The following is a 16,793-nucleotide window of genomic DNA, read 5'->3' as shown; positions in this document are numbered from 1 at the left end:
TGGGAAAGTCTTCAGTCACTCCATGGGAGTAGGGAGAAGTGTTTGGAGGCTACAGGGACGGTAGCATAGCCTGTGGTTGCTTCTTGTGTTACCCTGAAAAATGAATTTTGGGGCTCTGCTACACGAACCTGCCTATTGCCTCCTTAATCCGTTCTTCCAGAGGTAAAAATTCCCAGGATTTCTAAGGCAACACTCAAAGGATGTGGATATAGCCTTTCGATAAAGTGATTGACACAACCAGTAATCTTTGCAAAACAAAGTATCTTTTTATTTAAATAAAAAGTTCATTCCTAATACAATGTATCCTAAAAATCCTAAACTCCCCGAGACACCAATCCATTATTGTGAGTTAAAGAGCAGTTAAACTACAATAGCGTATAGTTCAAATGATACTAAGCAAAACAATTTGTTGCAAGTGGCCAATTTGCAACAAATTGCTGACAGCAGATCTTAAGTTGCTTCAGAGTTCATATAGATAAAATACAATTAAAACACACACACACACACACACTTCAAGCACACACATATTAAATACTATACACTATCCTAAACTACGCTTTATACTAAAACTATTAAAAGAATATTAAGTTTACTCTATAAATCTGTTGCTGCTTTCTTTTAAAAATCAAATCACTGCTACTGCTGTTCTGCTCCTGGTCAGTCAGTTGTGCTCTGCTCCAGCTTTCTTTTCTCTCTCTCTGCAGCAGTTTGTCTCTGGCTTCTCTTGCTGACTTCTCGGCTCTCCCTGCACAACTCTCTTCTTCTCAGACACAGCTTCTGGACTCCAAAAATGCTGCTGGCAGGTGGCCCTTTATGCTACATTGTAACTCTGTCTTTATATAGCTTCCTATTCTTAGCTAGTTACCTCACTCACCATAGGCGCTGACTCCGTGGGTGCTCCAGGACTGGAGCACCCACAGGGAAAAATTGGTTGGGGCTCTGCACCCACCTGCAGCCAAGCTCCCTGCCTTGCCTTACCTCACCTCCGCCTCCTCCCCGAGCACGCTGCGTCCCAGCTTCTCCTCCCAGTGCTTGCCGCTGCAAAACAGTTGTTTCGCGGCGTAACAAGCTCTGGGAGGGAGGGGAGAGGAGCAGGAATGTGGCGCACTCAGGGGAGGAGGCGGGACCGGGGCGGGGATTTGGGGAAGGGGTTGGAATAGGGGCATGGAGGGGGTGGAGTTGGGGCGGGGACTTTGGGGAAGGGGGCAACATGGGGTGGGGAGGCCTAATCACATCAGCCACACTATCAGAGGCTCATTCACCTGCACATCTACCAATGTGATATATGCCATCATGTGCCAGCAATGCCCCTCTGCCATGTACATTGGCCAAACTGGACAGTCTCTACGTAAAAGAATAAATGGACACAAATCAGACGTCAAGAATTATAAGATTCAAAAACCATTCGGAGAACACTTCAATCTCTTTGGTCGCTCAATTACAGACCTAAAAGTGGCAATTCTTCAACAAAAAACTTCAAAAACAGACTCCAATGAGAGACTGCTGAATTGGAATTAATTTGCAAACTGGATACAATTAACTTAGGCTTGAATAAATACTGGGAGTGGATGTGTCATTACAAAAAGTAAAACTATTTTCCCATGTTTATTCCACCCCCACCCCGTGCTGTTCCTCAGATGTTCTTGTCAACTGCTGGAAATGGCCCACCTTGATTATCACTACAAAAGGTTTCCCCACACACACACAAATACCCCGCTCTCCTGCTGGTAATAGCTCACCTTACCTGATCACTCTCATTACAGTGTGTATGGTAACACCCATTGTTTCATGTTGTCTGTGTATATAAATCTCCCCACTGTATTTTCCACTGAATTTTCCCAGGTGGAGAAATGTGTACAGTGGAGTGTTTTGTGTTGGATTTTTGCATGTTGCTATATGCTTATTAGAGAAAGCCAGCTCAATGAAATGCACCTTGCATTGGAGTGAAAGGCAGTGTTGATGTAAGTTTTATGATGCACCTGAGTTCCTGTAAGATTTCATTCCACAGTGTTAGGCTGACCCCCAAGAAAATTCTGTCCCCAAACAGATGAGCCTTACCCTTGTGGAAGACAGTTCTATTGTGTGACAGAACAAAGTTGTCACCAAGGTCTTCATCCTAGAGCTTTAGTTGATCTTTTAGATATCCTGGGCACAGATCATGGACCACTTTGAAGATAAGTGCCAAGACCTTGACTTTGACTTGAAATGTTATGAGAAGCCAGTGTGAAGAGTGGGGGGACAGGTTTGATATGTTTGAGAGAGCCAGTGATGCAGAGGAGACTCTCTGCAGTATTCTTTACTAGTTGGAGTTTCCTAAGCACTGAAGGCATCATGCCCAGGTATGTTGCATTATTGCAATCCAACCAAGAGGTGACACAGTATGAAAACCTGAGGCTAGGTCATTGTTCATCAGGATGAAGTAGATGTCTATACTACCCGCCAGATCGGCAGGCAGTGATCAATCCAGCGGGGGTTGATTTATCGCATCTAGTCTAGACGCAATAAATTGACCCCCGAGCACTCTCTTGTCGACTCCTGTACTCCACCGGAGCGAGAGGCACAGGCGGAGTCGTCGGGGGAGCATCAGCAGTTGACTCACCGCAGTGAAGACACCGGAGTGAGTATATCTAAGTACGTCGACTTCATCTACGTTATTCACTTAGCTGAAGTTGAGTAATTTAGATTGATTTCTCACCGCCTTTTCCCCCCAGTGTAGACCAGGCCTTAGTCAACCAGGAATAGTTGAAAGTACAGATACTGTATGAGAGCTTAGCATCCATGAGGAATCCAGGAGCACTTCTAATTATGGACTGAATTGATCAGTTCTGGGTGTGCGCCATCAGCCCAAAGAGACTGCTTTCTTGGCTGCAGACTCTTCAAATTGTTTCCTCTTGCCACCAGCATCATCTCTGTCTTGCTCAGGTTTAGTTTCAACCAGGTGTTCTTCATCCATGAGCTGATCTCATCCAAGCACTGGGCCATCTGAGTGGTAATGGTGTGGTCATATGTTCTGAGTGATATGCATATCACTGGTACTTGAGTCCATGTCCTCTGGCCAGACCACTTAGCAGTTGCATGTAGATGTTGAGAAAAAAGAGAATTGATCCTTGTGGGACACTACATGAGGTGCCTAGTGGTGGAGTTCCAGTTTCCCATCATTATTAATTGGTTTGAGTCCTACATGGAAGGATGTACCCAATTTAGCACATTACCCTTGATGTCTGCCACCTTTCTCAAGCAAGATAGCAGTATCTTTTGGTTGACAGTGTCAGTTGCTGCAGAGAGATCCAGAAGGATGGAGTGGATGTCTGCCCTCTATCTATTGACAGGAAGAGATCATCCGTTAGTGCTGCTAAAATGTTTCAGGTTTCAGAGTAGCAGCCGTGTTAGTCTGTATCCGCAAAAAGAACAGGAGTACTTGTGGCACCTTAGAGACGAACAAATTTATTTGAGCATAAGCTTTTGTGGGCTAAAACCCACTTCATCGGATGCATGCAGTGGAAAATACAGTAGGAAGATACACGCACACACACAAAACACAAAACAATGGGTGTTATCATACACACTATAATGAGAGTGATCAGTTAAGGTGAGCTATTACCAGCAGGAGAGAAAGGGAAAACAACAAACAAACAAACAAAACCTTTGTAGCGTTCATCAAGGTGGGCCATTTCCAGCAGTTGACGAGAACGTGTGAGGAACAGTAGGGGGAAAAAATAAACATCAACGGCAAGAATTATAACATTAAAAAACCAGTCAGAGAACACTTCAATCTCTCTGGTCACTCAATTACAGACCTACAAGTGGCAATTCTTCAACAAAAAAACTTCAAAAACAGACTCCAACGAGAGACTGCTGAACTGGAATTAATTTGCAAACTGGACACCATTAAATTAGGCTTGAATAAAGACTGGGAGTGGATGTGTCATTACATAAAGTAAAACTATTTCCCCATGTTTATTTTTCCCCTTACTGTTCCTCACACGTTCTTGTCAATGGCTGGAAATGGCACATCTTGATTATCACTACAAAAGGTCCCCTCTCGGTAATAGCTCATCTTAACTGATCACTCTCATTATAGTGTGTATGATGACATCCATTGTTTCATGTTTCGTTTGTGTGTATATATCTATATCTATAGGTATCTTCCTACTGTATTTTCCACTGCATGCATCCAATGAAGTGGGGTTTAGCCCATGAAAGCTTATGCTCAAATAAATTTGTTAGTCTCTAAGGTGCCACAAATACTTTTTGTAAAATGTTTCAGTTCATGTCCTGGCCTGTGTCCAGATTGTGCTGGGTCTAGAATATTCACTCTAATTAGAGGAGTTTGAAGTTGGCTAGCTTCTCTGTTCGCTTGCTCAGGAATGAGAGGTTTGATATTGGATGGTACTTTGCTAGAGGTGATGTATCCAGAATGGGTTTCTTCAATGTTGGTCAGACTATTGTATGTTTGAAGAAGGAAACTGATGCATTTACTGTTTTGGTTGGGAGTGGCAAAAGGTGTCCATCACTCTTTTTCACAAGCTAGGAGGGGTATGGTCAGAATCACAAGTCTTGGGTAAAGTCTCCTTTATGGTAACCAGAACTTCTTGATAAGTGAATGTACTTGCACTCTGGGAATGCATTTGGACTACTGGTTGGTGAGTGCAGGTGGGACAGATCCAGGTTGTTTGGAAAACCTTCTGAAATGTTTGTGACCTCTTTGGTAAAGTAGGATGATAGTTCTTTGCAGCACTTGGTAATCCGTTCTGATGCAGGCTGCCAACACTCAGTAATCATTGATGAAGTTGTTTACCACCTGTAGTGGGGTGGCTGCCCCACTCCTGGAGAACAGGGGTTAAAAGAAGCCAACCTAGGCTGATTGGGGAAGCAGCTACAGCTGGGGCCATGCCAATCCGGCCCAGCTGGCCCTGATAAAAGGGCTGTGGGGCCAGGAGGCAGGGGAGTCTTTCTCTCTAGCTGTGGAGAGAGAAGGACCTAGGTGCCTGGGAGCAGGGTACCGGATGCAGAGCAGTGCTGGGGAAAGGCAGTAGGAGCTGGGAAGCTCCAGCCTGGCAACTCCCCAGGCTGAGGCCTTGGTTAAGGCCTAAACAGGTACTGGGGCTGCATAGATACAGCCTGGGAATAGGCAAAGGCAGCAGGTCCTAACCCCTTGCCAATGATGAATGGCCATTACAGACTGCAGTCTGCCCCAGTGAGCAGGGGCTAGATGATGAGTGGGGACAAGTAGCCACTGAGGCAAGGTGGAGATAGAGGGTTGGGGGTTCCCTTGGGAGGGGAGACCCAGAGTATGGGGGTACTGCTGGGGCAGAACCCCAAGGTAAAGGGGCACCAGGGTCCGGGAGGGACATGGGGGCCCTAAGGCAGGCAATACACCAGACAGCAGAGAGCGCTCCATGCTTTGGAAAAGAGCTAATTCCCAGATGACCAGCAGGAGGTGCCACACTGGTGAGTCATCGCTTCGCTACACCTAGAAAACTCCTTGGGGTGGGATTTGGCAGCTTATATGGAGGTTGATAGAATGTTTTCTTGGCCTATAACCACTAAAAGAAGAGCAAGTTATAATGCGTACTTTAAAAATATGGCCTCCAATATTAAATTGTAGATAGAAATTTATATACATGATATTTGCACCTGCATTTATTCTTATTATATGTCATCTGCCCTCACAAATTAAGGTCATTAAGTTTATAAATAAAGGGATAATAATAGTTGTAGGCACTTATTTTTAGCTGGGCCTCATGCCAGCCTCCAATATTAATGGGGCAATTTTGTGTCTGTAATGAAATCCAGGCACAAAACTGCAGGTGCAATCATTTACACCAATAACTGCATCTATTTAATAGTCTAAGTGCCTAATTTGTGGGTGAAATCCTGTAGGTAGGCTTCAAAATGGGTGTGGTTATGGGTGCAAACAGCTAAAAATAAATGCTTACAACTATGATTCCTTTCCTGAAAAATGTGTAACTAAAAAAGCAGCATGCACAGCACAGCATGAACAATATAGTTGAGCCTCACTGGTCCCCAGTGTATCAGATGCACCACAGTATGTGCTTTGCTTCTGTTTGCTTTTCCATCCCAGTTAATCCTCTGTATCTATAAATGTATCCCCACTTTGTGTGCCCTCTCTTCTCTGCCAATTAAATGTAAAAAAAAAAAAAGTGTGAAATAAATAAAGTAGTTATGATTTTTGCTAGCAGTTTCAGCATGTGTTAACAGAGCCCATAGCGTGGGATATTTATCGCATGGAAAGTTGACTCTTTCCAATAAATCAGTATTTTTCATGGGGAGAGGAATAGACAACTTAAATCCCTTCTAACGATTTCCAAAGATGACCACAAGGAGGTTGAGACCTCTTTTGATCCTGAATAGCCATACAGTACAGAGACCAGAAAGAAAACCCCCATCATCTGACACATTGAAAAATAATTGCTCTGGCTGTCCTATGGCTATTTTTTGTTAGAATGCAAAACTGTTAGCAGATACTGTGCAAGTCTGCTGAGCCATCATATTAAACGTTCTGAAAGTTTTTGAGAACAATTGAATCTGATCCTTTTTCAGTAACTTGTCTATTGACACAAATAATCACTTAATGGCTTTAGCAGGAACAGCAGCATGCTGAACCCAGTTTATATTTCAGTTCACTGATTGTGCCCAGAATATAGACCTATAACTAAAGAATTTCATTGTTAACTCTTCAGAAATGAAACGTTGTTTTGGGATTTGATGCATAGCTGATTCTTTAGCAATTTGCCATAAAAGATTTCCCCCAACGTATCTTGAAGAGTAATAAACAAAAAACAACATGAAACATAATTATTGTAGCTCAGAGATGGATGTATTCTTTACATTCAACTTTATTTGAAATGGTCTTTGTTTTAGTTTTATCTTTAAAATATAGCAATCTGAGTTTACCAAATAATCCAAAATGTATACATGAGTTAAAGCATTTCAAGAATATTCAGTAGAATATCATAATGTTAACCAGTCCAAATCCAAACGAAAGGAAATATAATCATTGTTCTAACTTGTGTTGGTTTGCCAATTTGGGTATGTTCAATTCTTTTCAATTTTTAAAAATCCATGCTCATTCTCAAATCTGACTTTTAATACAGGCAGTCCTTGGACTTATGACACAATTGGTTCCTGAAAATCACGTCTTAAGGCAAAACATTGTAACTTGATTTTCTCAAAGGAACAATGTCGGATCAAGTGTTGGAAAGTTGAAACTGACGTTGGAAAGTTGAAACTGGATGTCAATTTAGAAACGTTGTAAGTGCCATTCATCATAACTTGGAAGTCATAAAGTCGAAGACTGCCTGTGTACACATTCATGTTTATATTTATTATAAATCATACAAACAAGTGAGGGATCACCACTTGCTTCAGCAAATGTTAGTTAGGAGTATGAGATGCCTATCCATGTGAATACTATAATCCTCATTCAGTCCAAATATTTCAGACAGATTTTTCATAAATCACATGGGTTCTATTAATCATAGAATCATAGAATATCAGGGTTGGAAGGGACCTCAGGAGGTCATCTCGTCCAACCCCCTGCTCAAAGCAGGACCGATCCCCGACTAAATCATCCCAGCCAGGACTTTGTCAAGCCTGACCTTAAAAACTTCTAAGGAAGGAGATTCCACCACCTCCCTAGGTAATGCATTCCAGTGTTTCACCACCCTCGTAGTGAAAAAGTTTTTCCTAATATTCAACCTAAATCTCCCCCACTGCAACTTGAGACCATTACTCCTTGTTCTGTCATCTGCTACCACTGAGAACAGTCTAGAGCCATCCTCTTTGGAACCCCCTTTCAGGTAGTTGAAAGCAGCTATCAAATCCCCCCTCATTCTTCTCTTCTGAAGACTAAACATCCCTAGTTCCCTCAGCCTCTCCTCATAAGTCATGTGTTCTAATCATTTTTGTTGCCCTTCGCTGGACTCTCTCCAATTTATCCACATCCTTCTTGTAGTGTGGGGCCCAAAACTGGACACAGTACTCCAGATGAGGCCTCACCAATGTCGAATAGAGGGGAACAATCACGTCCCTCGATCTGCTGGCAATGCCCCTACTTATACATCCCAAAATGCAATTGGCCTTCTTGGCAACAAGGGCACACTGTTGACTCATATCCAACTTCTCGTCCACTGTAACCTCTAGGTCCTTTTCCACAGAACTGCTGCCGAGCCATTCGGTCCCTAGTCTGTAGCAGTGCATTGGATTCTTCTGTCCTAAGTGCAGGACTGTGCACTTGTCCTTGTTGAACCTCATCCTTGTTGAACCTTTCTTTTGGCCCAATCCTCTAATTTGTCTAGGGCCCTCTGTATCCTATCCCTACCCTCCAGTGTATCTACCACTCCTCCCAGTTTAGTGTCATCTGCAAACTTGCTGAGGGTGCAATCCACCCCATCCTCCAGATCATTTATGAAGATATTGAACAAAACCGGCCCCAGTACCAAGCCCTGGGGCACTCCACTTGATACCGGCTGACAACTAGACATGGAGCCATTGATCACTACCCGTTAAGCCCAACAATCTAGCCAGCTTTCTATCCATCTTATAGTCCATTCATCCAGCCCATACTTTAACTTGCTGGCTATTCATTTAATTCCAATCAAATCACCTATATTTCTAATATTTGTAGCCTGGCTCTTCAGAGCTTTCATCCTACAATCAAAACTAACAAGTGAGTTGTTAACTTTTGCATGTCCATGGAGAATGTTTACATAGTTTGCACATGTATCTATATACCCTAGCCCCAAGCAATGCTGCCCACCAAATTTTTCCGCAGGGAAGTTTTGTAGAATTTGTCTCAAATATGCTAATCATGGCTCTTACAGAAGACTGCTAAACAACTTATTCTGGAAATGGGAAAACATCAAAACAGGAATACATGTAGCGTGAGCCAAAAATGGCTCTCCTTCATCACATGAATAGGCTCATTGGGCCAAGCACATCCTTGATGCAAATCCATTGACTTGGAAAACTGAAAATAGACAAAGTAATAAAACCGGCTCCCCACCTTCTGCACAAAATAATTTCCTAGCCTACGTCCCTCTTTCTTGCCCCACGAATGTCATGAAGAGATGGAGTAACTCTCTAAGTGCTGTGCATCAGTCCTGTTAAGGAAAGGGCAGGACCAGCTCCCACAATTCACCTGGCAATCTAAAAGGAAGGTTAAAATTTAGGGCGTATATCAGAGTCCAGGAGGAGGGATTCCTGATCAGTCTGACCAATGTGTATGTTGGATCCCCTAATGAGGTCTGCCACTGGGACATTTAACCTGTGCTCCTTCAGTGGCTGCTGGTTATGTCTGGCAGTGAGTAGTGCTCCTCCTCTACTCCCAACCCACCCATCACAGTGATGAAGAACCTTTATGCTGCCCTGGCAACAAGGTGGAGGAGGAGAAGCCATGTACACCTATGGCTGGGAGGATCACAGCCACCACTTCTAGGAGGAAACTTATGGTAGTGGTGGTTGGTGACTTTCCTAGGGGGACTGAGGCACCCTCTGTCAGCCTGACATGGCATCCCGGGAGGTATGCTGCCTGCCAGCGGCCCGTATCCAAGGCGTTATGGAAGAATTGTCAAGGATCATCCAGCCCTCTGACTACTACCCCATGCTACTCATTCATGTGGGCGCTAATGACCCTCAGCAGATCAGAAGTAACTACAGGGCTCTAGGAGTAAGGGTGAAGGAGGTGGGGGTGCACTGGTGTTCTCTCAGATCCTTCTGGTGAAGGGTAGGGTCCACGTAGAGACAGATGCATCCTGGAGGTGAATGCCTGGCTGCGAGGCTGGTGTTGCCATGAGGGCTTTGGCTTCCTTGATCACAGGATGCTGTTCCGGGAAGAAGGACTGCTAAGCAGAGATGGGGGTCCACCTACCAAGGAAGGAAAAGAGCATATTTGGATACAGAGTGACTAACCTAGTGAGGAGGGCTTTAAACTAGGTTCAACGGAAGCAGATGACAAAAGCCCACAGGTAAATCCAAAACATGGAGACCCAGGAGAAGGGTTGGAATCTGGGAGGAGCATAGGTCATTAGAGCAGGGATTGGTGACAGAGGAGGGAAATCAAATCAGTATCTTAGATGTCTGTATGCTAATGTGAGAAGTATGGGGAATAAACAGGAAGAACTTGAAATGCTAGTTAATAAAAACAACTATGACATAGTTGGCATCACAAATTGGTTGAATACACATGACTGGAATATTGGTATTGAAGGGTACAGCTTGCTCAGGAAGGACAGGCAGGGAAAAATGGGAGGAGGTGTGGCCTTATATATCAAATGTACATGCTTGGATTGAGGCAAAGATGGAAATAGGAGACAGACTTGTTGAAAGTCTCTGGGGAAGGATAAAAGGGGTAAAAAACAAGGGTGATGTCATGGTAGGGGTTTACTACAGACCACCTAACCAGGAAGAAGAGGTGGATGAGGCTTTTTTTAAACTACCAAAATCATCCAAAACACAGGACTTGGTGATGATGGGGGACTTCAATTACCCTGACATCTGTTGGGAAAATAATTCGGTATGGCACAGATTGTCCAGCAAGTTCTTGGAATGTATTGGAGACAATTTTTTATTTCAGATGGTGGAGAAAGCTACTAGGGGAGAGGCTGATCTAGATTTGATTTTGACAAATAGGGACAAAAATGGAAGACCGCTTAGGTGCAAATGATCATGAAATGGTAGAGTTCATGATTCTAAGGAATAGTAGGAGGGAAAAGGGCACAATAAAAATAATGGATTTCAAGAAGGCAGACTTCAGCAAACTCAGGGAGTTAGTAGGTAAGATCCCATGGGAAGCAAGTGTAAGGGGAAAAACAGTTTGTGAGTTGGCAGTTTTTCAAAGAGACATTATTAAGAGCACAAGAGCAAACTACCCCACTGCGTAGGAAAGATAGGAATTATGGCAAGAGACCACCCTGGCTTCACCAGGGATCTTCAGTGATCTGAAACTCAAAAAAAAAGAAAAAAAAAACCACTACAAAAAGTGGAAGGTAAGTCATATTACAAAGAATGAATATAAACGATTAACACAATTATGTGGGGAGAATTAGAAAGGCTAAGGCACAAAACAAGATTAAATTAGCTAGAGACTTAAAGAGTAACAAGAAAACATTCTACAAATACATTAGAAGCAAGAGGAAGGCCAAGGACAGGGTAGGACTGTTACTCAATGAGGGTGAGGGAAACAATAACAGAAAATGTGGAAATGGCAGAAGTGTTAAATTACCTTTTTGTTTCAGTTTTCACCAAAATGGTTAGTAGTGATTGGACGTCTAACATAGTTCATATCAATGAAAATAAGGTAGGATCAGAGGCTAAATGGGGAAAGAACAAATTAAAAATTAGTTAGACAAGCTAAATGTCTTCAAGGCACCAGGGCTTGATGAAATACATCCCAGAATACTCAAGGAGCTGACTGAGGCGGTATCTGAGCCATTAGAAATTATCTTTGAAAAGTCCTGAAGACAGGAGAGAGTCTAGAGGACTGGAAAAGGGTGAATATAGTGCCCACCTATACTGTCAAGTTCCTTCCCCACTCTGAACTCTAGGGTACAGATGTGGGGATGCGCATGAAAGACCCCCTAAGCTTATTCTTACCAGCGTAGGTTAAAAACTTCCCCACGGTACAAACTTTGCCTTGTCCTTGAACAGTATGCTGCCACCACCAAGCATTTTAAACAAAGAACAGGAAAAGAGACCACTTGGAGACGTCTTTCCCCAAAATATCCCCCCAAGCCCTACACCCCCTTTCCTGGAGAAGGCTTGATAATGATCCTCACCAATTTGTACAGGTGAACACCCTTGGATCTTAAGAACAATGAAAAGTCAATCAGGTTCTTAAAAGAAGAATTTTAATTAAAGAAAAGGTAAAAGAATCACCTCTGTAAAATCAGGATGGAAAATACTTTACAGGGTATTCAGATTCAAAACACAGAGGATCCTCCTCTGGGCAAAACCTTAAAGTTACAGAAAACAGGAATAAACCTCCCTCTTAACACAGGGAAAATTCACATAAAACAAAAGATGAACTAACTCACCTAGCCTGGCTTACCTATACTGGTTGCAGCATTGGAGACTTGGATTAGGAAGGGTTGGAGAAGATGGATTTCTGTCTGGCCTCTTTCTGTCTGGCCTCTCTCAGTCCCAAGAGAGAACAAACACATAAACAAAGAGCACAAACAAAAGCCTTCTCCCCCTCCCCCACCAAGATTTGAAAGTATCTTGTTCCCTTATCGGTCCTTTGGGTCAGGTGCCAGCCAGGTTAGCTGAGCTTCTTAACCCTTTACAGGTAACAGGCTGTTGCCTCTGGCAGGAGGGATTTTATAGCACTGTATACAGAAAGGTGGTTACCCTTTCCTTTATATTTATGACATATACAAAGGGAAATAAGGACAACCCAGGGAATTACAGACCCGGAAAGATAATAGAGCAAAGAATTAAGCAATCAATTTGCAAACACCTAGAAGATAATAAGGTGACAAGTACCAGTCAGCATGGATTTGCAAGAACAAATGGTGTCAAACCAACTGGATAGCTTTCTTTAACAAGGTAACAAGCCTTGTGGATGGGGGAAGTGGTATATCTTGACTTTGGTAAGGCCTTTGATGCTGTCTCTCGTGACCTCATAAACAAACTAGGGAAATAAAACCTAGATGGAGCTACTATAAGGTGGGTGCATAACTGGTTGGAAAATTGTTCCCAGAGAGTAGTTATCAGTGGGTCACAGTCATGCTGGAGGGGCATATGAAGTGGGGTCCCACAGGGATCAGTTCTGGGTACAGTTCTGTTCAATATCTTCATCAAGGGTTTAGATAATGGCATAGAGAGTTATAAAGTTTTGTGAGTGATACCAAGCTGGGAGGGGTTGCGAGTGCTTTGGAGAATAGGATTAAAATTCAAAATGATCTGGACAAACTGGAGAAATGGTCTGAAGAAAATAGGATGAAATTCTGTAAGGACAAATGCAAAGTACTCCACTTAGGAAGGAACAATCAGTTGCACACACATTAAATGGGAAATGACTGCCTAGGAAGAAGAAAAGGACATGGGGGTCATAGCGGATGGGCTGGATGAATGGACTATAAGGTGGATAGAAAGTTGGCTAGATTGTCGGGCTCAATGGGTAGTGATCAATGGCTCCATGTCTAGTTGGCAGCCAGTATCAAGTGGAGTGCCCCAAGGGTCGGTCCTCGGGCCAGTTTTCTTCAATATCTTCATTAATGATCTGGAGGATGGGGTGGATTGCACCCTCAGCAAGTTTGCAGATGACACTAAACTGGGAGGAGAGGTAGATATGCTGGAGGGTAGGGATAGGATACAGAGTGCCGTAGACAAGTTAGAGGATTGGGCCAAAAGAAATCTGATGAGGTTCAACATGGACAAGTCCTACACTTAGGACGGAAGAATCCCATACACCGCTACAGACTAGGGACCAAATGGCTAGGCAGCAGTTCTGCAGAAAAGGACCTAGGGGTTACAGTGGACGAGAAGCTGGATATGAGTCAACAGTGTGTCCTTGTTGCCAAGAAGGCCAATTGCATTTTGGGATGTATAAGTAGGGGCATTGCCAGCAGATCGAGGGACGTGATCGTTCCCCTCTATTCGACATTGGTGAGGTCTCATCTGGAGTACTGTGTCCAGTTTTGGGCCCCACACTACAAGAAAGATGTGGAAAAATTGGAAAGAGTCCAGAGGAGGGCAACAAAAATGATTAGGGGACTGGAACACATGACTTATGAGGAGAGGCTGCGGGAACTGGGATTGTTTAGTCTGCGGAAGAGAAGAATGAGGGGGGATTTGATAGTTGCTTTCAACTACCTGAAAGGGGGTTCCAAAGAGGATGGCTCTAGACTGTTCTCAGTAGTAGCAGATGACAGAACAAGGAGTAATGGTCTCAAGTTGCAGTGGGGGAGGTTTAGGTTAGATATTAGGAAAAACTTTTTCACTAGGAGGGTGGTGAAGCACTAGAATGGGTTACCTAGGGAGGTGGTGGAATCTCCTTCCTTAGAAGTTTCTAAGGTCAGGCCTGACAAAGCTCTGGCTGGGATGATTTAGTTGGGGATTGGCCCTGCTTTGAGCAGGGGGTTGGACTAGATGACTTCCTAAGGTCCCTTCCAACCCTGATATTCTATGATCACAAGCAAAATGAGAGTCAACAGTGGAACACTCTTGCAAAAAAAAAAAAAAAAAAAAAAAAAAAGCAAACGTCATGCTGGGATGTATTAGTAGGAATGTTGTGAGCAAGACATGAGATGTAATTCTTCTGCCCTATTCTGCGCTGATTAGGCCTCAACTGGAGTATTGCGTCCAGTTCTGGGCACCATATTTCAGGAAAGATATGGACAAATTGGAGAAAGTCTAGAGAAGAGCAACAAAAATGATTAAAGGTCTAGAAAACATGACCTATAAGGGAAGATTGAAAAAACTGAGTTTGTTTAGTCTGGAGGAGACAAGACTGAGAGGGGACATAACAGTTTTCAAGTACGTAAAAGGTTGTTAAAAAGAGAACGAGAAAAATTAATCTCCTTAACCTCTGAGGAACGGACAAGAAGCAATAGGCTTAAATTTCAGCAAGGGCAGTTTAGGTTGGACATTAAGAAAAACTTCCTAACTGTCAGGGTGGTTAAGCACTGGAATAAATTGCCCAGGGAGGTTGTGAAACCTCCGTCTTTGGAGATTTTTTAAGATTGGGTTAGACAAACACCTGTCAGGGATGGTCTAGACATTACTTTGTCCTGCCTTGAGTGCAGGAGACTGGTCTAAATGACCTCTCGAGGTCCCTTCCACTACAATTCTGTGAAAAGTCCTTTCTTTCCATTTTTTGAGTGAGCGCTTGTTTTCTACAAATCAAATTACCACATGTTCCATCTAATTTTCTCCCTGCCTGGCTGACTGTTACTCCACTAGGGAAGAACCTGTCCCACACTATGATGATGGGGGATGTACTGGCCACACACACAATGAGACTCCCAATTTCATTTCCAAGACTGACTGCCATGGCCATTGCGCTAGTCATACTCTGTTACGCCACCTCATAGAAGCAGAAGGCTTGGATGGCCATGTCATGCCAAAATCAGCATTACACAAGTGTTTTGAAAAGGGAACTAGTCCTTAGAAAAGGATGCAAATCTCCAAGGCTGTGTTTAAAGAAAGGCATTCTTGTGCATAGCAGCGGTTCTGCTGGAAACTACAATGTGGACATAATCCTGAGAATGCTTTTTATGTATTATTTTTTCAGATATATTGTGACGGGTTCAGTCACAGAGACCCCCTTGGGACTGTCACCTGACATGCGGAAACTACCTCTGAGCCCATTTTCCCTGTCATCTTGGGACTCCAGAACCCTGTCTTGTTGAGCCAGACACTCGAGCCTGCTGCAACGCAGACCCAGGGTCTGAACCGCATCCCCAACGCTGTAGGCTTTAACTGAAAACCACTCAGCAGGTATTCCTGTCTCCAGCACCCATACACCCATCTTCCAGTGGGATCCAAACCCCAAATAAATCTGTTTTTACTCTGTATAAAGCTTATACAGGGTAAACTCATAAACTGTCCACTCTCTATAACACTGAGAGAGATATGCACAGCTGTTTGCTCCCCCAGGTATTAATCACTTACTCTGGGTTTAATAATAAACAAAAGTGATTGTATGAAGAATAAAAAGTAGGATTTAAGTGGTTTCAAGTAGTAACAGACAGAACAAAGTAAGTTACTAAGCAAAATAAAACAAAACATGCAAGTCTAAGCCTAATACATTTAAGAAACTGAATACAGGTAAATCTCACTCTCAGAGATGTTCCAATAAGCTTCTTTCACAGACTAGACTCCTTCCTAGTTTGGGCCCAATCCTTTCCCCTGGTACAGTCCTTGTTCCAGCTTAGGTGGTAACTAGGAGATTTCTCATGACTGCAGCCCCCTTTGTTTTGTTCCACCCTTTTATAGCTTTAGCACAAAGCGGGAATCCTTTGTCTCTCTCTGGGTTCCCACCCTTCCTTCTAAATGGAAAAGCACCAGTTTAAGATGGATTCTAGTACCAGGTGACATGATCTCATGTCACTGTAAGACCTTATTCTCCATTCTTTCAGGGTTGGCCTACATGTACCCAGGAAGGTTTGTGAGTAAACAGAGCCATTTACAACCAATTGTCCTGGTTAATGGGAGCCATCGAGATTCCAAGCCATTATTAATGGCCTACACTTTGCATACTGACAATAGGACCTCAGAGTAATACTTCATATTTCTAGTTTTAGATACAAGAATGATGCATACATACAAATAGGATGAACACATTCAGAATATAAGCTTTGTAACAATATCTTACAAGAGACCTTTTGCATAAAGCATATTCCAGGTACATTATATTCACACTCATAAGCATATTTCCATAAACATATGGAGTACAACGTCACATATATGACCAAACTGAATCTTTTAACAAGCAGTAAAACATATGGTTTAGTCTATATTGCACACCAAGAGATTCAGTGAGAGTCACTAATAAAAAATATTACAAGACATTAATAGTAATACTAGTGTAAATAACCCTAGCATCATCATAGCTCATCATGCTTGTGATAGTATGGTCAGATTTAAAATGGCATGGGGAAGTAAATACAATACAATGGGGATGTACATGTGAGGTCCATCCTCCGTAGAGGGAGGGAATGCTGAAATAGCAAGCTGCCCTACCCTGAAGAAGCTTCTCCACAGAATTTGGGATCTATGTGTAGGGAGCAGATTGACTGGGAAGATGTGAAAACAGACCTGACCTCCGG

The 16,793-nt window shown here is 43.1% G+C and overlaps 1 long non-coding RNA gene across 1 annotated transcript; it reads left to right on the top strand.

Annotated features, from left to right (window-relative positions):
• The first annotated feature begins 5,171 nt into the window (after window positions 1-5,171).
• On the top strand, window positions 5,172-15,486 carry LOC142072003 (uncharacterized). Its single transcript, XR_012668287.1, has 3 exons — window positions 5,172-5,451; window positions 7,119-7,275; window positions 15,257-15,486. It is a non-coding gene; the product is annotated as an uncharacterized LOC142072003 (long non-coding RNA).
• Window positions 15,487-16,793: the final 1,307 nt, after the last annotated feature.

The sequence above is a fragment of the Caretta caretta genome, chromosome 5 (assembly GCF_965140235.1).
Source record: "Caretta caretta isolate rCarCar2 chromosome 5, rCarCar1.hap1, whole genome shotgun sequence".
NCBI classification, from domain to species: Eukaryota; Metazoa; Chordata; order Testudines; family Cheloniidae; genus Caretta; species Caretta caretta.
The sequence above is the reverse complement of the archived record's forward strand: the minus strand, read 5'-3'. Positions and strand labels throughout refer to the sequence as shown.